General features: G+C 45.1%; 1 protein-coding gene across 4 annotated transcripts in view; it reads right to left on the bottom strand.

Annotated features, from left to right (window-relative positions):
- The window catches only part of KIAA0513 (KIAA0513 ortholog), a 58,786-nt gene extending 34,967 nt beyond the window's left edge, over positions 1 to 23,819 (bottom strand). For 3 of the 4 annotated variants that reach the window (XM_063141301.1, XM_063141304.1, XM_063141303.1), the window contains exons 1-2: positions 23,751 to 23,819; positions 13,769 to 13,871 (exon numbers count right to left, since the gene is read on the bottom strand). The gene's annotated coding sequence lies outside the window, so the exon portion shown is untranslated. The remainder of the gene's footprint in view (positions 1 to 13,768; positions 13,872 to 23,750) is intronic. The other variant, XM_063141302.1, reaches the window with a different exon arrangement.
- Positions 23,820 to 26,998: the final 3,179 nt, after the last annotated feature.

The following is a 26,998-nucleotide window of genomic DNA, read 5'->3' as shown; positions in this document are numbered from 1 at the left end:
GGTGCAACTTTGGAGCATGGAAACCAAATGCACAGTTACAAGATGGGAGAAACCTGGCTAAGCGATACTACAAATGAGAAGGATCTTGGAATTGCTGTAGATCACAAGCTGAATAGGAGCCAACAGTGCGAGATGGCTGCAAGAAAGGCAAATGCTATTTTGGGCTGCATTAATAGAAGTATAGCTTCCAAATCGCGTGAGGTACTGGTTCCTCTCTATTCGGCTCATCTAGAGTATTGCATCCAGTTCTGGGCTCCACAATTCAAGAAGGACGCAGACAAGCTGGAGCGTGTTCAGAGGAGGGCAACCAGGATGATCAGGGGTCTGGAAACAAAGCCCTATGAAGAGAGACTGAAAGAACTGGGCACGTTTCGCCTGGAGAAGAGAAGATTGAGGGGAGACATGAGAGCACTCTTCAAATACTTGAAAGGTTGTCACACAGAGGAGGGCCAGGATCTCTTCTCGATCCTCCCAGAGTGCAGGACACGGAATAACGGGCTCAAGTTAAAGGAAGCCAGATTCCAGCTGGACATCAGGAAAAACTTCCTGACTGTTAGAGCAGTACGACAATGGAATCAGTTACCTAGAGAGGTTGTGGGCTCTCCCACGCTAGAGGCCTTCAAGAGGCAGCTGCACAACCATCTGTCAGGGATGCTTTAGGGTGGATTCCTGCATTGAGCAGGGGATTGGACTTGATGGCCTTGTAGGCACCTTCCAACTCTGCTATTCTATGATTCTATGATAATTAAAAACTAATCCTTATTTCATGATTAATAACCTTTGGACTATAATGTATCTTAAATAGAAAACTATCTTCAGATAGATTTTTCCTCAAAAAGCATTTTATTAAAAGAATCCTATTTAAATAAAAAAAAATCTGATTGATTTTTATCCACCCTGGAATCCCCCCATCCCAGCTTCTGTCTTCTAAATGTTTGATAGCAATTACAACATTTTGAGCTACACAGATATATGCACCAAACAATTTTGTCACAGCGCTCTCTCAAGATCCACCAGCGTGAGCGAAAGCAAGACCAGACACTTTCCCCAACAATTCTATTTATTCTGTGACGCTGTGTTGGCTGGTGCTGCCCTTCCATTCTTTATGTGCATTAACCGTTGGCTTCCTCTGAGAAATTAATAAAACAGCAGCCCTGGAAGGAGACTAGAGAGCAGACGGTTTCCTATGTCTATGATTCCTCCGCTGAAGTTTACAAGCTAATAAAATCAATTAGTTGCAATCAGGCTGGAAGCGAAAGGGCAGTCGGGCAACCCTTAACTTCATTTGGGTATGCCCCAATGAAATCTAACATGGCCACGGAACGCTAGTAAATGAGGTGCCGTGCAGAGATCCTGGTTTCTGGCTTCACTTGAAACATCCTTCCCCTACACCAGTGGTAGGGAACCACTCCAGATGTGGATGGACTACAATTCCCATCAGCCAGCATAGTCAGAGGCGAGAGAGGATTGGAACTGCACCACATTGATGCTTTCTGATGGAATGCCTCTTCCCATTACGAACGCTTCGTCATCTTACGTTTTAACCGTTAGGTGTAAAAGTATTTCATCTTGACTTGGAGACTTTGATAGCGTGCAGGTTTCTAGGTGGCCTAGAAACACTTCAACTCATTTACTTATTATATATAGTGTTCTGCCTTTCCTACAAGGAGCTTAAGGTGGCATATGTGGGACTCTTCCCCACCCTCGGCATTTTATTCTCACAACAACCCTGCGAGGTAGGTTAGGCTGAGAGACTGGCCCAGTGTTGGCTGAGTGGGGATTTGAAGCTGGGTCAATTTCCTCACACCTGGCAGTTTAACCCAGCCTTCCCTAAATACCTGGTGTTCTACAACACCCATCATCCCCTGCCAGTACGGTCACAGAGCATACTAAGAGGGCATAATAGGAATTGTAGTCTAAAACCTCTGGAGAGCACCAGGTTGTGACCACTATACCATCCCGTGCCTCTCTATATTAATAGGAGAAACTGAACAATGACCAATGTATCAGGTTTATCTGGGTTTATCCAATCTCTCACTGGCCTCTTTTGACATCTGCTGAGCAGTGGCATCAACATTCCTGCGGTCGTGGGAGGGTTGGGCAAGTGAAAACCACGTGGGACCTCAGACAAGCACAACTATTGCCACATAAGTGGATTCAGAGCATGAAAATGTTTTTTTTAACCAGCTCACCAGAAACTTTTGCGACTCCGTTCTGGGCATGATTTATTTATTTATTACATTTCCATACCGCCCAATAGCCGGAGCTCTCTGGGCGGTTCACAAAAATTAAAAACAGTCAAAGTATAAAACCATACTATAAAATACAATATAAAACCTCAACCAGATAAAAACAGCAGCAATGCAAAATTACAAATTTAAAACACCATGTTAAAATTTCTTTATAGACTGTTAAAATGCTGGGAGAATAAAAAGGTCTTCACCTGGCGTCTAAAAGCATATAGTGTAGGTGCCAAGCGAACCTCCTTAGGGAGCTCATTCCACAGCCGGGGTGCCACAGCAGAGAAGGCCCTCCTCCTGGTAGCCACCTGCCTCACTTCCTTTGGCAGGGGCTCATGGAGAAGGACCCCTGAGGATGACCTTGGATACCTCAAAGACATCTGCAGTGGGTCATAGTGACTTATTGCTTTTATGGCAGACAGCTTGATAATTATTAAAACATGCCTTCGACTTTCTCAGTTCAATACTTTCTCCCTACCTGTGGATACCTGTGAAAGCAACCCAAGAGCATTATCAACAGGATTTTAATCTTGTCTCTTCTGGGATAAGGAGATATAGAGATTTACAGCCAGGAATTCTGGTTTTTGTTGTTGTTGTTTGTTTCTTGCATAATGGGCAGAAACAACTGTACAGAGCTTCCATGACATAGTGGTTACAGTACTGGGCCAGATCTACACCAAGCACTTTGAAAGCAGTTTGAAAACAGTATATGGAATGTGTCCTGGGCCCCAAGAGTTGACAATACCGCTATAAAGCAGTAGTGTAGATCCCGCCATGGACTACAAATTGGAAGACCCTGGTTCAAATTCCTGCTCAGCCATTAAGTTTACTGGGTGACCTTGAGCCAGCTGCTGTCTCTCAGCCTCACCTTCCTCACAGGGTTGTTGTGAGAATAAAATTGAGAGGGTGGGGAGGGGAGAGAATTTTACATGCAGTGTGGATTTGTTTGGAAGAAAGGTGGCTAGAGTGTTGGACTGGGGGTCTGGAGATCCGGGTTCTTGACCCCACTTGGCCATGGAAGCCCACTGGGTGATTTTGGGCCAGTCACAGACTCTCAGCCCAGCCTACCTCACAAGGCTGTTGTTGTGAGGATAAAATGGATAGGAGGAGGAGGAGGAGGCTTATGTATGCTGCCTTGGGTTCCTTGGAGGGAAAAAGGCAGGATATAAATGTAATAAATAAATAAATAAATAAAATGATTTTAAATATTATAATGGTTGGGCATGGCAAAATGGGGTAGGGGGGAAGAAGAGGGCAAATATCACCTACCGGACCACCTTCTTAAGAGTTTTGAATGAACCAGTTGACGGGATTCTGTTTCTGTGTTTTATTGCCACAAACTAGTCCAGTTAAAATACGCGTGTGCTATTCACCACTGGCATCTAAATTTGCCACAAGCTCAGGTCCTTTTCGGTACCACAGTTCAACAACTAAAGCAGGAGCCCAGCCCACTATATCCGGGGTAAAGGGATGCCAAGATGTTTCGCCTCATATAAGAGACGGATAATATCAAGCAAATTACGAGGTTTCAGACTGTGGTTACACTCAACGCAGCTACTGTTCGTATGGCTTCAGCATCTTCCAACAAGGCTTTAATTACACTTTAGCGACAACAAATTCAACCCCATTCAGTGCTGCCTCAGGGAATAAACTCAGGAAAATGTAAAGAGAGCAACGAAATACCGAATGAGCGATCCCGGTCAGGCCACCGCACCACAGGGACTCGTAACCTAGTTCAAGGAAAGTGAAGCCGACCTATTGCTGAAGGGAGAGGCGCAAGGAGGTTGCTCTCTGCACTTCTGAACACCATCCAGAAAAGAATATGGCATTGTTTGTATGCCTGTTTGTTTGAGAGAGAGGTCACAAGGAGCCTAATTGTCATTTCTGCAAATACTCTTTTATTATTAAACTGTGTATTGATTTTTGGTAGATGACAAACGAAGTAACTCCCTACCACCAGCCTTTTGTAGGAAGACAGAGAATTAGGAAGCTGCACAAAACAGCTCAATAAGGAAATTAGAAACCTCAGGTTGGATCTATTTGTGTAATATTATTAAAGTATATTTATATACTGTTTTTCACCTCGAAGGGCCTCGCTGTGCATGAACGCCATGTGCTGAAATATACTGGAGGTGAAGAGTGCAACAAGGTGTGCAAATCGATCTACTGTATTTCTTCAGTTGTAAGACACCATCGATTGTAAGACGCACACTAATTTCAGGACCACCAACAGAAAAACAACCCTAAGACACACCCGTGATTCTAAGACGCACCCCATTTTTAGAGATGTTTATATGGGGGGAAAGTTCGTCTTAGAATCGAAGAAATAGGGTAATTGAAAAAAGTTCTAGTTGCTTCCAAATGCCTATGATTTGCTGACATTTGCAATTTCAGCAGTCTTCCAAATTTTGGGGAAGAGGAAAGAAAAAGGAAAAGACGAAAGAGGGAAAGTGAAGAAGAAAGCAAAGTTCCAGGGAAATACTTCAAATCTCATCAGGAGATTTGGGGCAAGGTGTCCCCAGTATGCTGACGATACTCAGCTTTATTTCTCTGTGATATCTGAATCAGGAGAGGCCGTGCACAGTCTGAACCGGTGCCTGGATGCAGTCGTGGCTTGGATGAGAGTTTGTTAACGGACACCCAAATTCCCAGACATGGGAACTGCCAACCCGTGGGATCTCTGTCTTATCGGAATTCAACTTCCGTTTATTAAGTTTAATCCCGATAAGACAGAGATCCTATGAGTTGGCAATTCCACATCTGGGAATTGGGGTGTTTGTTTTGGATGGGGTTGCACTCTACCTGAAAGAGCAGGTACATAGTTTGGGAATGCTCCTGTATCCACCTTTGTCGCTGGAGGCCCAGCTGACCTCAGTGTTCCTGAGCGCCCATGATCAACTTTAGATCGCATGCCATCTGTGCCCATTCCTGCATAGGGATAGCCTATCCATTGGTAAGCTTACAGTCAGACTACTGCAATGTGTTCTATGCAGGGCTGCCCTTGTGCATGGTTCAAAAGTTGCAGCTGGTTCAGAATACAGCAGCTACAGGGCTCACGGGGGCACCCAGCTATGCTCATGTAAGATCTCTATTAAAAGAACTGCACTAGCTGCCAAACCACATTCAGGGTTCTGTTATTGCACTTCTTCAATCCAGGCTTTCATAGAATCATAGAATAGTAGAGTTGGAAGGGGCCTATAAGGCCATCAAGTCCAACTCCCTGCTCAATGCAGGAATCCACCCTAAAGCATCCCTGACAGATGGTTGTTCAGCTGCCTCTTGAAGGCCTCTAGTGTGGGAGAGCCCACCACCTCCCTAGGTCACTGGTTCCATTGTCGTACTGCTCTAACAGTCAGGAAGTTTTTCCTGATGTCCAGCCGGAATCTGACTTCCTGTAACTTGAGCCCCTTATTCCGTGTCCTGTACTCTGGGAGGATCGAGAAGAGATCCTGGCCCTCCTCTGTGAGACAACCTTTCAAGTATTTGAAGAGTGCTATCATGTCTCCCCTCAATTTTCTCTTCTCCAGGCTAAACATGCCCAGTTGTTTCAGTCTCTCTTCATAGGGCTTTGTTTCCAGACCACTGATCAAAGGAAGTGAGGCAGGTGGCTACTAGGAGGAGGGCTTTCTCCGCTGTGGCACCCCGGTTGTGGAATGAGCTCCCCAGAGAGGTCCGCCTGGCGCCTACACTGTACTCCTTTCGTCGCCAGCTGAAGACCTTTTTAGTCACTCAGTATTTTAACACTTAATTTTAACTTAAATTTAAATTTTACTGTTTTAACTCTGTATTTTAATTTTATATCAATTTTGCTGCGTGGTTTTATCCTGGTTGTGCTTTTTATACTGTATTTTGTATTTGTGCTTTTAACCTGTTGGTTGTTTTATTATGGTTTTAATTTTTGTGAACCGCCCAGAGAGCTTCGGCTATTGGGAGGTATAAAAATGTAATAAATAAATAAATATATCATCCAGGTTGCCCTCCTCTGAACACGCTCCAGCTTGTCTGCGTCCTTCTTGAATTGTGGAGCCCAGAACTGGACGCAATACTCTAGATGAGGCCTAACCAGGGCCGAATAGAGAGGAACCAGTACCTCACGTGATTTGGAAGCTATAATTCTATGAATGCAGCCTAAAATAGCATTTGCCTTTCTTGCAGCCATATCGCACTGTTGGCTCATATTCAGCTTGTGATCTACAACAATTCCAAGATCCTTCTCGTTTGTAGTATCGCTGAGCCAGGTATCCCCCATCTTGTAACTGTGCATTTGGTTTCTATTTCCTAGATGTAGAACTTGGCATTCATCCCTATTAAATGTCATTCCGTTGTTTTCAGCCCAGCACTCCAGCCTATCAAGATCCCTTTGAAGTTTGCTTCTGTCTTCCAGGGTATTAGCTATCCCACCCAATTTGGTGTCATCTGCTTGCAATTAAATTAATTATGCTGCTCCACCTTACTGGTCCTTGTTTTACTGTTATTGTAACTGGGTTTGTTTTTAATATTGTATTTTAAATATGATTTTAATATCTGTATGTAAACTGTTTAGGGATTTTATTATATTTAGTGGTATATAAACATCACATGTAAATAAACAAAGAGGAGGAACTGGAAGTACAGAAAATCATGGCATATAGAGGCAACTGACATCTCCCCTCTCTTTATCATCATTCTAGCCACAGAAGGAGATATACGAGACTGCCCAGCAAATACCCTTCCTGCATGCACACCTCAAAAGGCCTGTCACTCAGGCAAGGCAGCCGTGCGCTTGGATTGATGAGAGAGATGCAGAACTCACTGAGCTGGAAGGTATTGAACGTCAGCTACACAGCACGTAACTGAAGCCGTCCTCCCTGGGTCTGTCTTGCTTCAAGTGTGGCATGCATCACAGAACAGCAGCAGAACACCCTCCGGATACACTCACGGGCGACACGTTCCCAGCGCAGTGGGGCATTTGGAGAAACAGAATGCAGAAACGGAGAACTGTGCATTCCAGGGGAAGGGCAAGAGCCTCGTTTGTTTTAATTTCCAGCCGTGAAACAAACACAGCCGGGGGGGGGGCACCGTGTGAACAGAACGCTGGATGAGATGGACCCTTGGTCTGACCCAGAAGGGCAAGAGGCCAGCAGAAGAGAATATCTATGCAACAGTGACCCGAGAAGAAGTGGTGGCGACAGCAGCAGGACAGGATCTATCAACAGGCAATGGCTAGACGCGGACCAAACGAGGATTTTCTTGGCCGTGGGCTTCCTGGAAGCATCTGGCTGACGGCTGTGATCCAGCACAGCAATCCTTGCATTCAACCCTCTGGCTTCGTTTGTTCAGGAGACAGGGCAGAATAACAGCTCATCAATGAGTCGCTGGCGGTCCAAGTGTCTGCAGAGGCAAGGGACACTGTTCCACAGACTGTCTGGTCTTCCAGCTACAGCCTTTCCTGATTCAAAATAATGTGGCCATAGCTGCCCATGCTCTGGTAACTTCTCAGATAGATTACTGCAATGCCCTCCACATGGGGCTCCCCTTGAAGACGGACCAGAAGCTGGTGCGGAACACGGCAGCCAGATTGCTAGCAGGAGCAGCTAAGAGGAGTCATATTGCACCTCTCCTGCCTCTGAGCTACCGGTGCAGAGCGGTAAAGCAGCAGTTTCTGCAGCTGAAACTCTCCCCACGGCCTGAGTTCGATCCCAGCGGAAGCTGGTTTCAGGCAGCTGGCTCGGGTCGACTCAGCCTTCCATCCTCCCGAGGTCGGTAAAATGAGTACCCAGTTAGCTGGGGGAAAGGTAGCCATGACTGGGGAAGGCAACGGCAAACCACCCCACTATAAGGCCTGCCAAGAAAACGTCAGCGAAAGCTGGCATCCCTCCAAGAGTCAGTAATGACTCAGTGCTTGCACGAGAGGTTCCTTTCCTTTCTCTTTTAGCTTATAACGCCCTTAACGATTAGGGACCCAGATACCTGAGAGAGTGCCTGCCCCATTACCAGCCAACCGGGGCCCTTCAATTTGCAGGAGATGCCCAGTTCATAGTCCCACCCACCTCATAAATGAAGTGAAGGTGGAGATGCAAGATGAGGGGGGGGAACAGGGAACACTGAGAATGCCCTATTAGCGAATCTCCCTCCCGGGAGAAGTGCGATTAAGCTTCCATTGTGAATACTTTTTTCTTTTTATTACTTATTTACAAAAGCCTTTGGCACTTGACTTGTGGGTTTGAGGGTTTTCAGGTCAGGTCATTCTTGTCGTATTTTACACTGTTTACTTGCAATAGTAGGATTCGCCTCTTCTTTTACTGGACCTTGCTTCATTAACATTGCACTCCACTCTGTGTGCTTTTTGCAGGAAGGGCCGGTTATAAGAATGTCAAATAAATACATTTGAGGCCAGAAGAGAAAAGGGGGGGGGAAGTTTCACCTCCCCAAAGCATTCTCCAGAGAGAGAAGAGTGCATATCCGGGCACAACCACGCTCCCAACGTGTGGAAGCAACAAACGCTCCATAGAACCAGGTGTGTATGGTTCGAAATGATAAACTGCAACACCCACAGAGCAGAGCGCCAACTTATCTTGACTTAATAGGCCTCAGAAAAGACATGGTGGTAAATCATTCTCCTCCCTTTGATGCTATACCACAAGCTGTCTGCGCAATTTCCCAGGCCTGCCTGACATGATTGCCTAGCGATAGCTAGGAACCAGAGAAGCGAGAGGAGGTGTATTTAAATCAGCCTTCCTCAACCTGGGGCGCTCCAGATGTGTTGGACTACAACTCCCAGAATGCCCCAGCCAGCTGGCTGGGGCATTCTGGGAGTTGTAGTCCAACACATCTGGAGCGCCCCAGGTTGAGGAAGGCTGATTTAAAGGATGCAAAATTCTGTGGGACTTCATGCCTTCCCTGGAGTGCAAAGTTGAACCACAAAAGGTTAACCACTTTTTTTCTCTCAGATAATGATTAAATCATTCACACCTTTGTTCACTTATTTAAACAAATTAACATTATCCATATGCCACCGTATAAGAAAAAAAAATCTATGGGCAGCTTACAACATAAAAAACGTGTTTTAAAAACAATTACTATAAAAGAAGCAAAAGGGAAACAGTTATTTCAAAACAGACAGAAAAGAGGTAAAAACACAAAGTTTGCTCAATTTCAAAGGGAGGGCAGAGGATTTTTTTTTAAAAAGTAGAGCACTAGTGACAAGGAGGAGTCCTGCGGCACTTTAAAGATCAACATTTATCTGATGTAAGCTCATACGTTTGTCCCTGATCAAACCACAAGAGATAAGCCGTGAATCACTTGATGAATTATAGGTCAGCAATTTTGTCCCGCAACCTCTCCCTGAAGTTCCTTTGTTCAAGAACCGCACATGGGTTATTTAAGGGCTGTTTCCCCTTCAAATAACCCATGCCGCCTGGATTCAGACGACATGATAAACTATGCTTGCGTGGGTGATTATGCAAATCGTACCCGGTACACACCGTGGCTTAAATAAGCCGTCGTGGCTTCTTTAAACACAGTGATTGCGTGAACTGGGTCACTGAGTCTGTCTTGGGAGGTAGAAGTATTCTCCCATGACTGGGCTACTGTAATTATCTACAGGGCTGCTCTAAATACTTCTCTTTTCAATAACTGAACAAACAAACAAGCATCTTTAGCTGATGTAAAGTGCTGCAGCAATTTTACTGAAGGCCATATGGTTCACGACAACCAGGAGACACCAGGTCTGCATGATTCTATATTGTCTCCTGTGCTCAATCTAAGCTTCTGGCAATAGCTATGTAACTCTGTCTAAACTACCCTTGGCTTAGAATACCCAACCCACTATGCTGTATCCCGACCTTTAAGACGGACCAGGAAGGTTGGCTTTCGTACACTATCTTCACCAGCTTTCACCATCCAGATGTTTTAGCCTACACCTTCCTGACCATTGGTTATGCTGACCTGGGCTGATGAGAGTTGGTGATTTGTTTGCGAGGATGGGTTCAGACACAACAGCAAACAGGACTTCAACAATCCATACTGTGGCTAAGCTTTATGGTTGAACCAGGCCACTGCTGGGACTACAAGGGAATAAAGTAAGTTGTTTTCAGTAGCTGCCTTTCAGCTATTAAACTGTTTTCCTTTGGAGATTTCCCAAAGTATGAGCCTGTGCATGTTCCAGAAGCAACGCATGCAGGACCTTTTATTGAAGGTGACTTTTGGTAGTTGGAGAGAAGTGGGGAGGGACACTACAAGATACAGCTTGATCAATAAACTGCAGGGGAGGGGTGTTATTTAACATGCAGTGGTGGGCAAAATTGTGGACACTTTTTGAAAGGTTCATGTTTTGCAACTTTGCATGCTTATAGAAAATGTTCTGTTTCACGAAGTTCAAATGTTTATATATCAACTGAAAGACCTAATTCACGTAATACAACAATCCTGCTTCTTTTCCTGGGTGTCCAAATAACTATTTTCTTTGGTGCCGTCGCTCTATTGATGATGTACGTACGCACACTTTTAATTTGAGAAATACTTCAAATATTCACACCATCGCCAATTGCGCTTCAGTTACAGAAGAAACAGCAAAACTGACTTTCCCCAACTTGAAACAGGATGTATCGCAGCTACTGCCGTGTGATTGGTCCCCAGAACAAGGACTGTGATTGGCCAGTCGGGTTTGCAATTCCAATCCGCTTCTTCACTCAATCACACCTGTGTTTGCTTTTAGACTAAAGTAAGCATAACCTTTTTTGTACTGCGGATATTTGCATTCTGGTTTTTTTGTATTGAATTCAGCATTGAATTCTCTTTCAATTGATATATAAACACTTGAATTTCGTGAAACAGAACATTTTCTATAAGCATGCAAAGTTGCAAAACATTGAAGTTTCAAAAAGTGTCCACAATTTTGGCCACCACTGTTCTGTTACCTCTGCCCCAGCTCTATGAAAAAGGCTTTAAACGGAATAAGTAACTATAAAGCAGGTGGATGGCTGGATGCCCATGTTTCTTCCTATTCAGAAATTTGAAACCATCAAAACAAACCTGGACCTGAATCATTTACCCCTAATATAAAGGAACTGTCACCATCGCTTTGCGCGGTTTCAACAGGCGGCAAAGGAAGTCCCGTCTTATCCAAGATTTCTTTGCAATGTTTACACATCTGCTTTGAGGTGGCACGAATAATTGAGAATCCAATCACCGAAACAATAGGACCAACATAAGGAACTTGCAGCCCCTCCCTCCCACACCTCCAATTCACCTTGCTTGGTTGCTTAATAAATCAGTACTCTCACCTCACAGCCAGCAACATTTTTCTCTGTCGACATAACTAGACAATTTTTAAGAGGGAAAGCGGTGTGTGTGTGTGCGCGCAACAGTAATTTATTCCAGTTTGGGCAAAGGTTCTGACCTTTGGATTGATTAAAGTCCCACAACAAAGACATGTTAAGGTTGCTGAATGCACCTTAAGCCAGTGTTCAATTGATACCACATGTCCCTCTCACCTATAATAATAAAAGATGCCATGTCTGTCTGTCCGTCCATCTGTCCCTACCATAGAGCCAAGGCTGAGAAATCTAGACACCTAATACTCTGCCTTCATACTTAAGGGGCCATAGGGATTATTTAGTTTTTAAAATGCATTCACTAATTTGAATTAATTCAAGATCTGGGAATCTCTAAAGCTTACACATATTATTATTTTTTTGCAATCCTTGTGTTGGCCTAAACAAAAAGTATTACACCAAGATTGATTCTGAAAGTGTACTCAGTGTCTTATCATCACCCAACAGCTACGTCACCAGCCCATTGCCAGTGCTGACTGATCAAAACACTTCATTTTGCACGCACAAAGCTGAGCTGACGTATTTTGCTTTTTGAGCCTATCCCAGGCCTGAGCTGTCCAGTAGAGGAACGACGTTTGAAACTGAACAAGAAAGCACCCGCGAAAATGCATCATCGTTAAAGACTCAGTTGGCACCGCATCCTTGCACAATCGGGAGCGTCCCTTGCATCCAGAGCTCATGCAGAGGACAGCGCAATGCAGTCTGCACCAGCTGCAGCTCCCAAAACAGCCACTGGAACAGAACACATTCCAAGTCACTTATGGGACTGCAGGCTAGAAAGAAAGGTGTTCCCCCCCACCCCCCTATCTTGCCGCCTTGGGCAACTCAAGCTTTGGGAAATTTATCTAACAGAACAACAAGGGACTTTTGCTTCCCTTTGACATTCAGCGACCTTAACTACAAAAGCAAGCCGTGGTTTCACATTCCAAGAGCAAAAGAGCATTACATTAATTAGTTGGGTGGAATTAAATCTTGCGCAGAAGCTTCTAATTCAGGTTGGGTTTTGACACCAGGAGTGAGAAAGCTAAAGGAGAGAGGCCGGTCTTCGTGGCAGGGATGGTTTTTCTTCCTTCCATTACTTTTTTTGGCCTATTTTAAATCCATGCTTCTGCTTTACAATGCCGCAGATTCCGGTCACGAGGCGAAATCCTACACAAACGCCTGCAACAGAGTTTGCCGCTGTCTGAGAGTGGCAGCTAGCTTGCAGCAGCGCCAGCTTCAAATCCGAGCCTTGTTCCAGCTGTTAACTCTGCCCTCTGGCGCCCTGCGGGCTGCCCTAGTTTTCTCCAGTTCCATCTCAAGCAAACCGATGACAAAACTGCAGCAACGCATCCCATAGCCATTGGACAGTTCAGTAACTAGGCTAACATCTGGACCAGTGGCAAGAGACAGGAAGGAGTGAAAACGGAATGAAAAGGGGGAAAGCGTGATGTGATGCTATTCTGATGCCTACATCATCATTCCAAAAAGATTTTTTAAAGCCCACAACTTAATCATTCCAGCACCGTGGTCTTAAGAGTTTAATGTAATTGGTTAGAAGATGGATAACAAACACTTTAAAATATTCCCCTTCCCTGCGGTGGAAGAGAATTAAGCAGATGGGTGGCTTTTGTCAGCTGTGTCGTCACAGGATGAAGAAGGGGGGGGAAAATCATACACAGAAGGAGCATAATCCAAAACAGTTGGAAGGACGTCAAGGACAATGCTGAATCCTTGCAGCATGTTTGCAAAGTGAAGAGCGTGTTAACAAGCTTAACCACAGGGCTAGTATCTACACTCACAGCCCAGGAGCTGAGTAGCAAAGGGTTACCCCCAGGGGTGTTGAACGTCAAGGCCATGGGCCAATATGGCCTGCTGGGCGTCCCCAAATTGCCACACCCCCTTCCATTAGGGCCCCGCCTTCCCAACTGGCCGTTCATGATGGAACTCAAGGTCGCATACAAGGGTTAGCCAAGCAATCTCCCATCCTGGGACTGGTTTAACTTCATCACCTGCCTTCAGATCACGCCCTGGGGAAATCAAGTTACTTGATTTTATAAGTACTCAATTTAATGAAAAGGATGAGGAAGCAATATTGCTCAAGACTTTTAACTCAGCAATGCACTGGATGTCATTTCAGCAAGATCTCTCTCTCTCTCTCTTTTTTTGGGAATGTCCTTCTGACATGAGCTTACCGTGTCTGATTTCACACAATGCATGATTCACCAAACCTACCTGTTAAAGTAGCAGAGGGACAAAACAGCATTCCTTCAGCGCAGTCTCCTTGCCTTAAGATCTCGTAAATGTCCTTCCTTCTTCCTCCTCTTGAGTGACAAGGCTAACAAAAGCAGAATACAGCTTGTTTGCTCATCGTAACATTGCACGGTTGTGTATTACAACTTCCCTCTCTCCCGTCTGCTTCACAAATATGTGAGGTTATTTTAAAGTTGTTGCCTATACTGTTTAATCGTCAAAATAATGAGGGAAAAACACTACGTAGAACCAATAAAAAAGATAGACTCTCGTGTTGAAGAGTAGAAAAGTTTTTAATCTCGTTGTCCAAATGTCTCTACTGTTTAAAAATATGTATTTTTAAAAAACTGTTTGAAAAAGGGGCTCAACGTTTCAGATCTATCGATCCTTCCTCAGGATTTCTTAATCTGTTTGTAACTCCTGAGGAAGGATCGATAGATCCGAAACGTTGAGCCCCTTTTTCAAACAGTTTTTTTTTAAAAAAAATACATATTTTTAAACAGTAGAGACATTTGGACAAAGAGATTAAAAACTTTTCTACTCTTCAACATGAGAGTCTATCTCTCTTTTTTTATTGGGCCTACACTGTTTAAACAGAAAAAGGTAGGCAGGCACATAAGTCCTTGAAATTCTCTTTCAAATCCAATAGCTTTGGCTATTGGGCGGTATAAAAATGCAATCAATCAATCAATCCAGTGAAGCTGACACAATTAAATCAGCCTCTTCAACACTGCAATATCCCCATGAAAATAGTTTGCAGCAGATTTTAAGCTAACAAGGCAAAACCATTTCCCCCCCAGGCACGATGCAAGTGAGCGGTGGAACTCACTGCTGCATGATATTGTGAAGGTCACCTACATAGGTAGCTTTAATAAAACATTTGAGGGGGTGTTGGGTAGAAGGCCACAAGGTACTATTAACCAGCATGGCGTCAGATTCCAAGGGAGAGAAAGTAACAGGTCACATCTGCCTCCACTTATATAACTTCTTATTTACTTTTATGGCACATTGCTCAAGGATGTTGAAAATGAAACAAATACCTCACTAAAGTTTATATACAGCAAGTATATAACAGACGTTAAAAGCAGAGATGGAGGGAAATCACAGGTGCGGGTTTTTTTTATTTTTATGCCAACACCTAGGAAACTGTCTCCAGGCAGGATTAGTGAGAGAACTGCCTTCCTGAATACAGGTGGCCTCGGTGGCACGGAGTGCTTTCTACCAACCCCGGTTAGTGGCCCAGCTGCACCCCTATCTGGACAGGGATAACCTAGCTTCAGTTGTCCATACTCTGGTAATCTCCAAATTAGATTACTGCAATGCCCTCTACTTGGAGCAGCCTTTGAAGATGGTTCGGAAGCTGCAGCTTTTGCAGAATGCGGCGGCCAGATTGATAGCTGGAACAGGGAGGTCTGAGCATATAACACCGATTCTGGCCCGCTTGCGTTGGCTGCCTATATGTTTCCGAGCCCAATTCAAGGTGCTGGTTTTAACCTATAAAGCCCTACATGGCTTGGGACCGCAATACCTGATGGAACGCCTCTCCCAACATGAACCTCCCTGTACACTGTGCTCAACATCTAAGGTCCTCCTCCGAGGGAAGCTCGGAGGATGGCAACAAGGGAGAGGGCCTTTTCAGTGGTGGCCCCCCGACTGTGGAATGATCTCCCCAATGAGGCTCACCTGGCACCAACATTATTATCTTTTCGGCGCCAGGTCAAGACTTTTCTCTTCTCCCAGGCATTTAACAACGCTAAGTTTGTTTTTTAACGCCCCCCCCCCCGAACTGTTGTTTTTAAATGGATACTGTTTTTATACTGTTGTTTTTATGTTTTCAAATTTTGTATACTTTTAATGTTTACTGTTTTTAATTTTTGTAAACCACCCAGAGAGCTTCGGCTGTGGGGCGGTATATAAATGTAACAAATAAATAAATAAAATAAATAAATAAATACGAACAACTAGCAGAAATTTCCTTATTTATCTATGATGTGTTTCTAATAGTATAACCAAATCAGTATTTTTTATATATATAACTGTAAAACTAATCTGAAAAGTTCCTATTCTAAAAATAAAACCTTCATCTGGTTGTAAATATTAAGATTATACCAGCAAGAATGAATCTTTGGTAACGCTGAGTTGTGTAAAATATAGCAAGGAACAGTGCACTTTGGGGGGGGGGGGAGTCACATGATTAAATCGAGTCTTTCTGAGTAGTGATTTAAATCATGATTTACCGTATTTCTTCGATTCTAAGACGCACTTTTCCCCCCATGTAAACTTCTCTAAAAACGGGCTGCGTCGTAGAATCTTAGAATCAAAGCTTTTTTTCTGTTGGTGATACTAAAATTAATGTGCATCTTACAATCGATGGCGTCTCACAATCGAAGAAATACGGTAAATCATGATTTAAATCAAATTGATTTAAATCAAATCCACCCTGGCCCCAAACATCTGGAATAATGACCGCAGAACATATTTCCCATGCATCTGTCTAATCCTCTCTTGAAGCCGTTTGCACTAATGGCCATCACCACGTCATGTGCAAATTCCATAAGCTAATTACCCTTTGCATGAAGACGTGCATCTTTTTGTCTGTCCCAAGCTTACCGTCAGCCTGAGTGGAATTAATTTAGCATCTAAAAAAAAATCTGATGCCAGCTCCTAAAAAAAAGCAAAGGTAGCAAAACAGATAGTGCCAGCGATGCCTGCAGCAGTGAACCCCTTTCCTGTCTTGGATGTAAAAGTAGGTTCTAGAGCAGTGGTTCCCAAAGTGGGCAGTACTGCCCCCTTGGGGGCAGTGGGATTGCATAGGGGGCGTTAAGAGGCAAGGGGGGGGCAGGGGGGCACTAAAAGGCAAGGGGGCAGCAGGGGGACGCTTGAGGTGGTCTTTTCCGAGAAGTGCCTCTCCAGGTCTTAAAACCTAGGGACATTTTTATGGGAGAAGGTAGTTTGGTCCCAAGCCATATAGGGGAAGAATCCACACATGTATTAATACCGTTTAAGAAGAGTCCTTTTAACGGTGAATTGAAATGTTTCAAAAGCACCAAAACACTAATGAAGAGACATGCCCTGCTTGGTGTGCCCCGCCACGCCGGCTGCAAAACAGAGGCGTTCGCTCTCTTTTCCCTCCCTCCCTCGGCAAGCCTGTGGCGGGTACTTCAGATTTTGAATAAATATTCAATTAATTGTTACTGTTTTGAATTTTATTATTATCTTCCTTAGTGGGTCGCTGAAAACCGCTATTCTGAATAATGATTTTTATAGGGTAGGGTAGGGGGCACTGGGCATGAGTTTGTGGAACCAAGGAGGCGGTTACCTGAAAAAGTTTGGGAACCACTGAACTAAAGCTTCCACTCAGAGCCTCCTGGGTCCCTAAGCATCCATGAAAGCTCTTTGCTTCCATGCCTCAGGAAGATGCTACATTCTTTTGGACTGCATATTTGGAAATGGCCCTGACCCAAGAACAGAACAAGAAGTGGAATGGTCTGGAGGAAGCTCCAAGCCTTCTCCCAAAGTACACGTCCTTCCAGATTTGTAAACCAATCTGATAGGATGAATTGTGTTATCATTCCGATCTAAGCTGGCTGGCAGTTCTGCTAAAACCGGGGAGGGGGGGGAGCACAGGAGGAGAAGGGTTATTTTGTGTTCAGAGAGAGGAACCTCGGAACACCTCGCCTCTCATTTCTGTTGCCTGGAGGCAACACAGACAAGTTGGGAGGGGTTCAGAGGAGGGCAACGAGGATGATCAGGGGTCTGGAAACAAAGCCCAATGAAGAGAGGCTGAAACAACTGGGCCTGTTTAGCCTGGAGAAGAGAAGATTGAGAGGAGACTTGATAGCACCCTCAAATACTTAAAAGGTTGTCACACAGAAGAGGGCCAGGATCTCTTCTCGATCCTCCCAGAGTGCAGGACACAGACTAATGGGCTCAAATTACAGGAAGCCTGGTTCCGGCTGGACATCAGGAAAAACTTCCTGACTGTTAGAACAGTACGACAATGGAGTCAGTTACCTAGGGAGGTTGTGGGCTCTCCCACCCTAGAGGCCTTCAAGAGGCAGCTGGACAGCCATCTGTCAGGTGTGCTAAAAGGTGGGTTCCTACATTGAACAGGGGGTTGGACTCGATGGCCTTAAGAGGCCCTTTCCTACTCTACTATTCGATGAGACCACACAACAAAAGAACTGCCAGTCACGGGCACCATCTGTGAGGTTTTCACGTGCCCCGTATGGTGCACTGGTAGAGTGTTGGTCTGGGGAGACTTGGGTTCTAGTCCCCACTCTGCCACGAAGCTCATTGGGTGACTTTGGGCCAGTCACTGAGTCTCAGCCTAATCTACCTCACAGAGTTGTTGTGAGGATAAAATGGAGAGGAAGTGGAATATCTCGTACACCACCTTGGGCTCCTTGGAGGAAAGGCACAATACAGATAAACAAGCAAACAGTGGATCCATTTTCATCCCGAGATGAAAACTGCCCCTGGCTTGCACTCCATGGCAAAAATCCAAAACCAAAAAAACCACCCACCAGTATATTTTATCTTAAAGCTCTTACTGACAGAAACTCAGCCTCTCCTGAGACATTTCAACTTTTTAGAATGGAGAAAAGCTGCACAAAAGCCAAGAAAATATTATTTGAAACATGACTCCCCTTCATTACATACATTACTGCAGGGTCTGCAAACCAGAATGCAGAGTCCTATTTCTGGAAAGTTGTAATAACCTGCCAGGTTAATAATTGAAAAGTGATTATTTTGTGTCGGTAACAGGGCTTAAAATGTATATAGTAAGAGTATGATGAGAGACAAGGATTCTAAAATATGTATAGAATCTGTGATGAATAATGTAAAACAGCCTGCCTGTGCTGATTTTGTTGATATATAATTGATACCTTGTAGTTCTTAAATAAAATACTTGAAAATGGGGGCGGGGGAATACAGGGACCACCAAATCACTGGTGGTCGAGGGAAAGGGGACTTCTGGGGAGCGTTAAAGGACTAGGTTGGGACCCCAGGAGTTGGCTTTGGTCCCAGGACCTGGTTCTGGTATAGAGACACTACACACTTGTATCAGAGTGATACTAGTTTAACATGGCTTCCCCTGAAGTGTTATCAGAATTGTAATTTGGTTGAGAGTAGAGAATTCTCTAAAGCATTTTAGTCCTGACAGCATAGCAGGATATAGCAGGATATATATGATATAGAAGATTGGTATAAAGAAATATGGGATAGTGCTATAAATGATAAATTAACATGTGATATTAGATTTAGGAGGGGAATAACAAAAAAAAATTATTTTGAAGAGATATGGAAATTGTTCCTAGAACATGTATTGTCAAAAGGGAGAGGAAGAACATCTCCAGAAGACTCAATGCAATTTTGGAAAGTAGAATAAGATCTCGAGGGTGGGGGGCACTCATAGAATCATAGAACAGTAGAGTTGGAAGGGGCCTACAAGGCCATCGAGTCCAACCCCCTGCTCCATGCAGGAATCCACCCTAAAGCATCCCTGACAGATGGTTGTCCAGCTGCCTCTTGAAGGCCTCCAGTGTGGGAGAGCCCACAACCTCCCTAGGTAACTGATTCCATTGTCACACTGCTCTAAGAGTCAGGAAGTTTTTCCTGATGTCCAGCCGGAATCAGGCTTCCTTTAACTTGAGCCCGTTATTCCGTGTCCTGCACTCTGGGAGGATCGAGAAGAGATCCTGGCCCTCCTTTGTGTGACAACCTTTTAAGTACTTGAAGAGCGCTCTCATGTCTCCCCTCAATCTTCTCTTCTCCAGGCTAATCATGCCCAGTTCTTTCAGTCTCTCTTCATAGGGCTTTGTTTCCAGAGCCCTGATCATCGTGGTTGCCCTCCTCTGAGCATGCTAACTCATTAATGTGAGTTAGTTTAAGAAGTAGAATGTATAGCTAAGAAATGAAGATGAATGTTATTGTTATGTATGTATATGATTTATTATGTGTTGTTAAATAAAAATAAGAAGAAGAAAAGAAAAGAAAAAGAAAAGAAAGTGTCCTGAGGCTGGATCAGACCAAGCGTCCATCTAGTCCAGCATTCTATTCACACAGTGGCCAACCATCTGTTGACCAGGGACCCACAAGCAGGACACGGTGCAACAGTACCCTCCTGCCCATGTTCCCGAGAAACTACTACGTAAGCATACTGTCTCTGGTACTGGAGTAGCACATAGCCATCAGGACTGGCAGCATTTGATAGACTTCTCCTCGAGGAATTTATCCAGCCCCCTTTTAAAGCCATCCAAATTGGTGGCCATCACTACATCTTGTGGTAGTGAGTTCCATAGTTTAACTATGTGCTGCGTGAAGAAGTCCTTCCTTTTATCTGTCCTGAATCTCGCACCTATCAGCTTCATGGGACATGACCCCATTGGGTTCTAATATTATAAGAGAAGGAGAAAAATGTAAGGAGCTGCCAGAGCTAACCACAAAGTGATCAACTGAGATGAGCTTGGAAATCATTAGATTTGGAAGCCCCCTGGCTGCTACTGGGGGGCTCTTTTTTCCTGCTTTCTAAGCCTCCTGGACAGATTGATGCCTTGTAGATTAAAACATGTCAGCAGAGGAAAACGTACAAAAAATTCACAACGCACACAATGGAACTGGATTCAGCCACTACCAGGTGAGGATGGGGTGCGTCAGCTTCATCTACCTTTGCTTCAAGCATCAAAAGGCAAAGGAAGCACGATGTCATTAACAAAACCCACAGCAGTATATTCATAATTGAGCATTTCTGTAGGCTGCAATCTGATTCACATGAGCAAATACAAGTGGATGCAATTATCCCAAATCAAGCAGTGCGGAAAAGGCTCCAGCGTGCATAAGCATCAAGATAAGCTCAGAAAATGGATTGGAGAAAAGAGCCTGAAACTGCACCATAGCATGGACCTCTGATAATCACAGCATCAAGGTCTAAAATTTACCACTTATCAAATCTGCAGATGACACAAAATTGGGTGGGATAGCTAATACCCTGGAAGACAGAAACAAACTTCAAAGGGATCTTGATAGGCTGGAGTGCTGGGCTGAAAACAGAATGAACTTTAATAGGGATAAATGCCAAGTTCTACATTTAGGAAATAGAAACCAAAGGCACAGTTACAAGATGGGGGATACTTGGCTCAGCAATACTACAAATGAGAAGGATCTTGGAATTGTTGTAGATCGCAAGCTGAATAGGAGCCAACAGTGCGGTACGGCTGCAAGAAAGGCAAATGCTATTTTGGGCTGCACTCATAGAAGTATAGCTTCCAAATCACGTGAGGTACTGGTTCCTCTCTATTTGGCCCTGGTTAGGCCTCACCTAGAGTATTGCGTCCAGTTCTGGGCTCCACAATTCAAGAAGGACGCAGACAAGCTGGAGCGTGTTCAGAGGAGTGCAACCAGGATGATCAGGGGTCTGGAAACAAAGCCCTATGAAGAGAGACTGAAAGAACCGGGCATGTTTGGCCTGGAGAAGAGAAGATTGCGGGGAGACATGATAGCCCTCTTCAAATACGTAAAAGGTTGTCACACAGAGGAGGGCCAGGATCTCTTCTCGATCCTCCCAGAGTGCAGGACATGGAATAATCGGCTCAAGTTACACGAAGCCAGGTTCCGGCTGGACATCAGGAAAAACTTCCTGTTAGAGCAGTACAACAATGGAACCAGTGACCTAGGGAGGTTGTGGGCTCTCCCACACTAGAGGCCTTCAAGAGGCAGCTGGACAACCATCTGCCAGGGACGCTTTAGGGTGGATTCCTGCATTGAGCAGGGGGTTGGACTCGATGGTCTTGTAGGCCCCTTCCAACTCTGCTATTCTATGATTCTATGAAATAGACATTACTTTATATCCATATAGAGCAGCTATGAGTTTCCCCCCATTTGTACTATACAGTCAGCTCACGGGGCCCCAATCCAGATCTTAAAAGCCCCCTTCTCCCCATGCTAGAGTCCTGATCTGGATAAGGGGCCCCAGCACCTACTCTAGAGTAAAAATGAATGAAAAATAGACAGCTGCTACATGTGAATTTAAAGTAACGCATGTTTTGTTCCCAAGACCCATGCCTTTCTCCTTGCCTTTTTACACCATGCAAAAGAAAAAAAGTCCCATCGCTAAGAAATCACATTTTATTCTTCCATGTAAGCGAGGGTCTTCATCCCATCTTCTCTCCACCCTGCACAGCAAAAGTCTCAGCTGTTCCACATGACCGGGGGCCTCTTGCAAAAAGACTTGCATAACCAGATCTCCCAGGAAAAGTTTACAGACACCCTATGCCCCTCCTCAGTGGGAATAACTCAGCCCACAGTTTTTTATTCATTAAAAAAAAAAAATGTACACAGCACTTATTTTCAATGGCTTATCTAATCAATGCCCAAATGCAAGCAAGTCACAGCTTGGTTAAAACAGAAATGAAAATGTATTTCTGTTCTGCATACAAGCTGACACATCTAGGATCCATTTCCCCCCTCCTTAAATCCTACTGCCAGCCAACTCAAACAACAGCCATAGCAGATAAAGGATCTTACAGGATCAAAGGCAATTTGCACTTATTAAGAGTAATCAGGAGTGAAAGGTGAACAAGAGAACAAAGCCACAACAAGGCCGCGGAGAGAGAGATTTTTTTATCTTGCATTTTATGGTTTTAAATTTATTTGTATGCTGCACAAAGGATTTCTATCTTTGGACAGTTGCAAAGCGTAAGAAAGAAAAAGAAAAAGAATAAGGGTTCAATTCTATGCATGTTTAGACAGAAAAAAAGTCCTACAACTCCCAGGGTTTCCCAGCCAGGCGTGCTGCGAGTTGTAGAACTTTTTAAAATGTCTAAACATAGGATCGCACCCTAAGTTTTCAAAAGGAGCATTCATAAGGTTGTACCAGGGTTATATCTGAAATAATAATAACTCAACACCTGAAGCCACAGTAACCAACTGGCACCAGAAGAGCTCCAGCAATTATTACTATGCTAGGATCACAATATGCATACACACACACAGAATTCAAAGAGATTTAAGAAGTGTGGGTTTTGTTACGAGCAAGTACTACTGAAATTCAAAGCTCTCACTACTCACATAGACTGCTCATGCTCAGGAACTTTGTTAGCCTGCAAGCACAGAACCAATGAGAAGGTGCGCTCGTACTACTGCACCTGACCTGCTGCCCTTACTAAGCCTCTGGGCAAGCAGATAGCGGCCTTTCAGCTACCATCTTGCAAATTTGCTTAATTATTCCACACTGAAAGGAAATGACCATATTAGCTGAATGCTATTTTAACAGTTGTCCATGTATTTTGCACACCTATACAGGTATTGCTGTATTTTTCTCTCCCCCCATCCCTATTATTTATTTATTTATTTATTACATTTCTATACCGCCAAACCTGCACACTAAGAAAAAGCAATTGTCCGAGACAAACGGGTTTATGCTAGTTCGGGGAAGTTTCTACAAGACCCAGGATTCTGACCAAACCGATCTAAGGCGGGCAACCGCTCCATTCGAAAGACTCCACTTGCAGGTAAGGAAACGCACTCTATACATGCTTAGATGCGCTCCCGTTTGTGGCCACCCAGCCATTTCAAGGGAGACGGTAGACAGCTCCTTATCAGGGGTGGGGGTGGGGGTGGTAAGCGAAGCATAAATCCCGGCAGCTGAGCTTCCCCGAGAAACCCATCAGGAAGGGATACAAGCAACCCGTCCCCCTCCCGCATGAATGGGAGGAGAGGGGCAGGGCTTCTTGCAGAGGGGCAACCGACTCCCTCGGTGCCTCCCCGCTCCCACCCCCCTCTCCCATTCTGTCGTTTGGATCCCAAGGTTTGAGCCTCTGAGCCGGAAGCCCAACGCCTCGGGTCCAGACAGCGCAAGGAAAGGCACTCTGCACATGCCCAGGGGCGCCCTGCACGCAAGCTGGTTTTGCAAAGGGGTAACCCCCGGCGTGGAGCTCTGAGGAAGGGGCAGCTCCCCGCTTACCTGCAGCTGGTGCAGCGCCTGGCCCGGCTCCTTCTCCTTCTTGCTCCAGCCAGCCAAGCGGGCAGCAGGGCGCAGACTCGGAGCCGCGGCCGGGGGAGGAAGCGCCGCAGCTGCCACGTGAGGGGGGAGGAGGGGCCGGGCAGCCCGGGAGGCGGAGGCCCGGGCCGGGCAGCTGCTTGGCTGCAGCTGCGGCCGCGCCTCCGGGAAGGCCGCGCCCCACGCAGGCCAATGGCGTCTCCTCCTGAAGCCCACCTGCAGCCGCCCTCCTCCGCCAACCGGGCGCCCTCCAGGTGTTTTGGACTACAGCTCCCATCACCCATGACCAGACGCCATGCTGGCTGGGGCTTCTGGGAGTTTAAGTAGGGTGACCGTAAGAAAAGGAGGACAGGGCTCCTGTGTCTTTAACAGCTGTGCAGAAAAGGGAATTTCTGCAGGTGTCATTTGTATATATGGAGTACCTGGGGAAATTCCCTCTTCATCCCAACAGTTAAAGCTGCAGGTGCCCTGCCCTCTTTTAAATCTGGTCACTCTAGTATAGCTCCTGCAGCTTTAAGTGTGGTGATGAAGAGGGAATTTCACCAGGTTCTCCATATATACAAACGACACCTGCTGAAATTCCCTTTTCTATGCAACTGTTAAAGATACAGGAGCCCTGTCCTCCTTTTCATATGGTCACCCTAGTTTAAGTCCAAAAGACCTGGTTTCAGTTTTCCTCAACAGAGGTTTGGGACCACAGCTCCCATCACCCATGACTGTTGGACATGCTGGCTAGGGTTGTAATCCAAAACAGCCGGAGGGAGGGAGTGGGGAAATGTGCTGCACCACCTGGCCGCACCTGCTGCTACACAGGAGCAATCCCCATTGAGCTCGATGGAGAGAACTGACTAAATGCAGGTGGGGTTGCTTTAGGTAGGGTGACCCTATGAAAAGGAGGACAGGGCTCCTGTATCTTTAACAGTTGCATAGAAAAGGGAATTTCAGCAGGTGTCGTTTGTATATATGGAGAACCTGGTGAAATTCCCTCTTCATCACCACACTTAAAGCTGCAGGAGCTATACTAGAGTGACCAGATTTAAAAGAGGGCAGGGCTCCTGCAGCTTTAAATGTGATGAAGAGGGAATTTCACCAGGTTCTCCATACATACAAGTGACACCTGCTGAAATTCCCTTTTCAATACAACTGTTAAAGATACAGGAGCCCTATCTTCCTTTTCATATGGTCACCCTACTTTAGGAAGGCCCTGATCATATGCGTGTCTCCTTGAGTCAGTCTCATTGAGCCCTATGGGATTTACTTACCAGTAAACATGCAGTCATTGTAGCCTTCCACACACACACACACACACTCATGCTTCCCTGTGCTACTTCTGTCTTTTTTCTTCGCGCAGAAAACTCATGAGGAAAAGACAGAATTCCTGCCCAAAGCATTCTGATTGGAAGCGTAGGAGTCCATCAGGAATAGGGTGACCATATGAAAAGGAGGACAGGGCTCCTGTATCTTTAACAGTAATGTAGGAAAGGGAATTTCAGCAGGTGTCAATTGAAGAGGGTGAAATTCCCTCTTCATCACAACAGTTAAAGCTACACTAGCTATAGTAGAGTGGCCAGATACAAAAGAGGGCAGGGCTGCTGCAGCTTTAACTGTTGTGATGAAGAGGGAATTTCACCCTCTTCAATTGACACCTGCTGAAATTCCCTTTCCTACATGGCTGTTAAAGATACAGGAGCCCTGTCCTCCTTTTCATATGGTCACCCTAATCAGGAAGCACCCACAGATAAATACAGCTGCTACTACTTCGCTGGGCATTTGAAGGGAAAGTCACATTTTTCCTCCTCCCTCCCAATCCCCTTTCCTTTTGTGTCATTTTTTTAAGATTGTAAGCCTGTAGGCATGGAATGTCTTAAATATTTTTGTAAGCCGCCTCGAGAGCCTTTTTTGGCTAAAGGGCGGGATAAAAGTGCTATAATGAATAAATAAAAGGCTAAAAGAGGTGGTGGTTGAGCGGGCCAGACGTCCCTCCCCGGAGGTTGGCACTGCTACCATTCCGGGGTTGCAAATATGTATCTACTGCTGTTGCTTTTAATGTTATGTTCATGTGAAATTTATGGTATTTGAACATTTTAAGAATTTGAAACGTTGACGTAGCATTTTGTTATTCTCTGTATGTTGCCTTGTGAGGAAATAGATTCAGCAAGATGGGGCAATATTATTATTTTTATCATCGTCATCTTGTTTCAGTACAAAGCATGCCAAAAATGAGAGAAAAGACCATGGGTTAACCTTTAATTATGACTCTGTTGTGTGCAATGTCTATACACCAGAAATTATCTTAAATTATATTGCTCTTCAAGTTTTTGTGGTTTAATATTTAAGATATCCAGGAATGGGTCTTCTGATTTTCGCCCTGCTGGCCTCAGCTTCTGGGGCCTCTCCAACCTGAGGAGGAAATATTCAAGCGTGCCAAAGGACAGTCTTCAGATGAAGACAGGCAGGAAGACTGTCCTGTTCCTAAGCTTTGTTTTCCTTCTATAAATAGATTGGAGGTTACCAATTGCGTGAAGGGGGGGAGCTGTCTTTCTCACTGTGAGAGCGCCCCCTGCTGCAGGTTATTAGTCATAGAATCATAGAACAGCAGAGTTGGAAAGGGCCTACAAGGCCATTGAGTCCAACCCCCTGCTCAATGCAGGAATCCACCCTAAAGCATCCCTGATCAGAAAGCATCAGCAAGACCAGTCACCATTTTTGCTAGAAGCCAGAGGGGGGGCGGGAAAGCAGCTGTTGGGAGTTTTGTTTGTATTTACATATATATGAAATTAGCCCTCTAGATGGAAGTTTAATGCACACTTACTAGGGAATAGGTCTAATTGAACACTGTGGGGTTTACTTCCAGGTAAGCATGCATAGGATCGGTCTGCAGCAGCAGCAGCATCCTGGTTGGTGGCTGTTAACATCCGCAAGAGGATAGCTAGAAAAGGGGCCCCTGTGAGCAATGATGGTGAAAGGCCAATGGGTGACGCAAAAGAAGAGGTGCTTTGGCCTACGACAGCCTTCCTCAACCTGGGGCGCTCCAGATGTGTTGGACTGCATCTCCCAGAATGCCCCGGCTGGGGCATTCTGGGAGTTGTAGTCCAACACATCTGGAGCGCCCCAGGTTGAGGAAGGCTGGCCTACAAGGAACAGCAAAGGGTCTGCTCAAAAGGAGATTGTAGAGCTGGAAGAGGCACCGACAAGGGAAATTAAAATGATCA

The sequence above is a fragment of the Elgaria multicarinata genome, chromosome 14 (assembly GCF_023053635.1).
Source record: "Elgaria multicarinata webbii isolate HBS135686 ecotype San Diego chromosome 14, rElgMul1.1.pri, whole genome shotgun sequence".
NCBI classification, from domain to species: Eukaryota; Metazoa; Chordata; class Lepidosauria; order Squamata; family Anguidae; genus Elgaria; species Elgaria multicarinata.
Note: the sequence above shows the minus strand (reverse complement) of the source record. Positions and strands in the feature narration are given on the sequence as shown.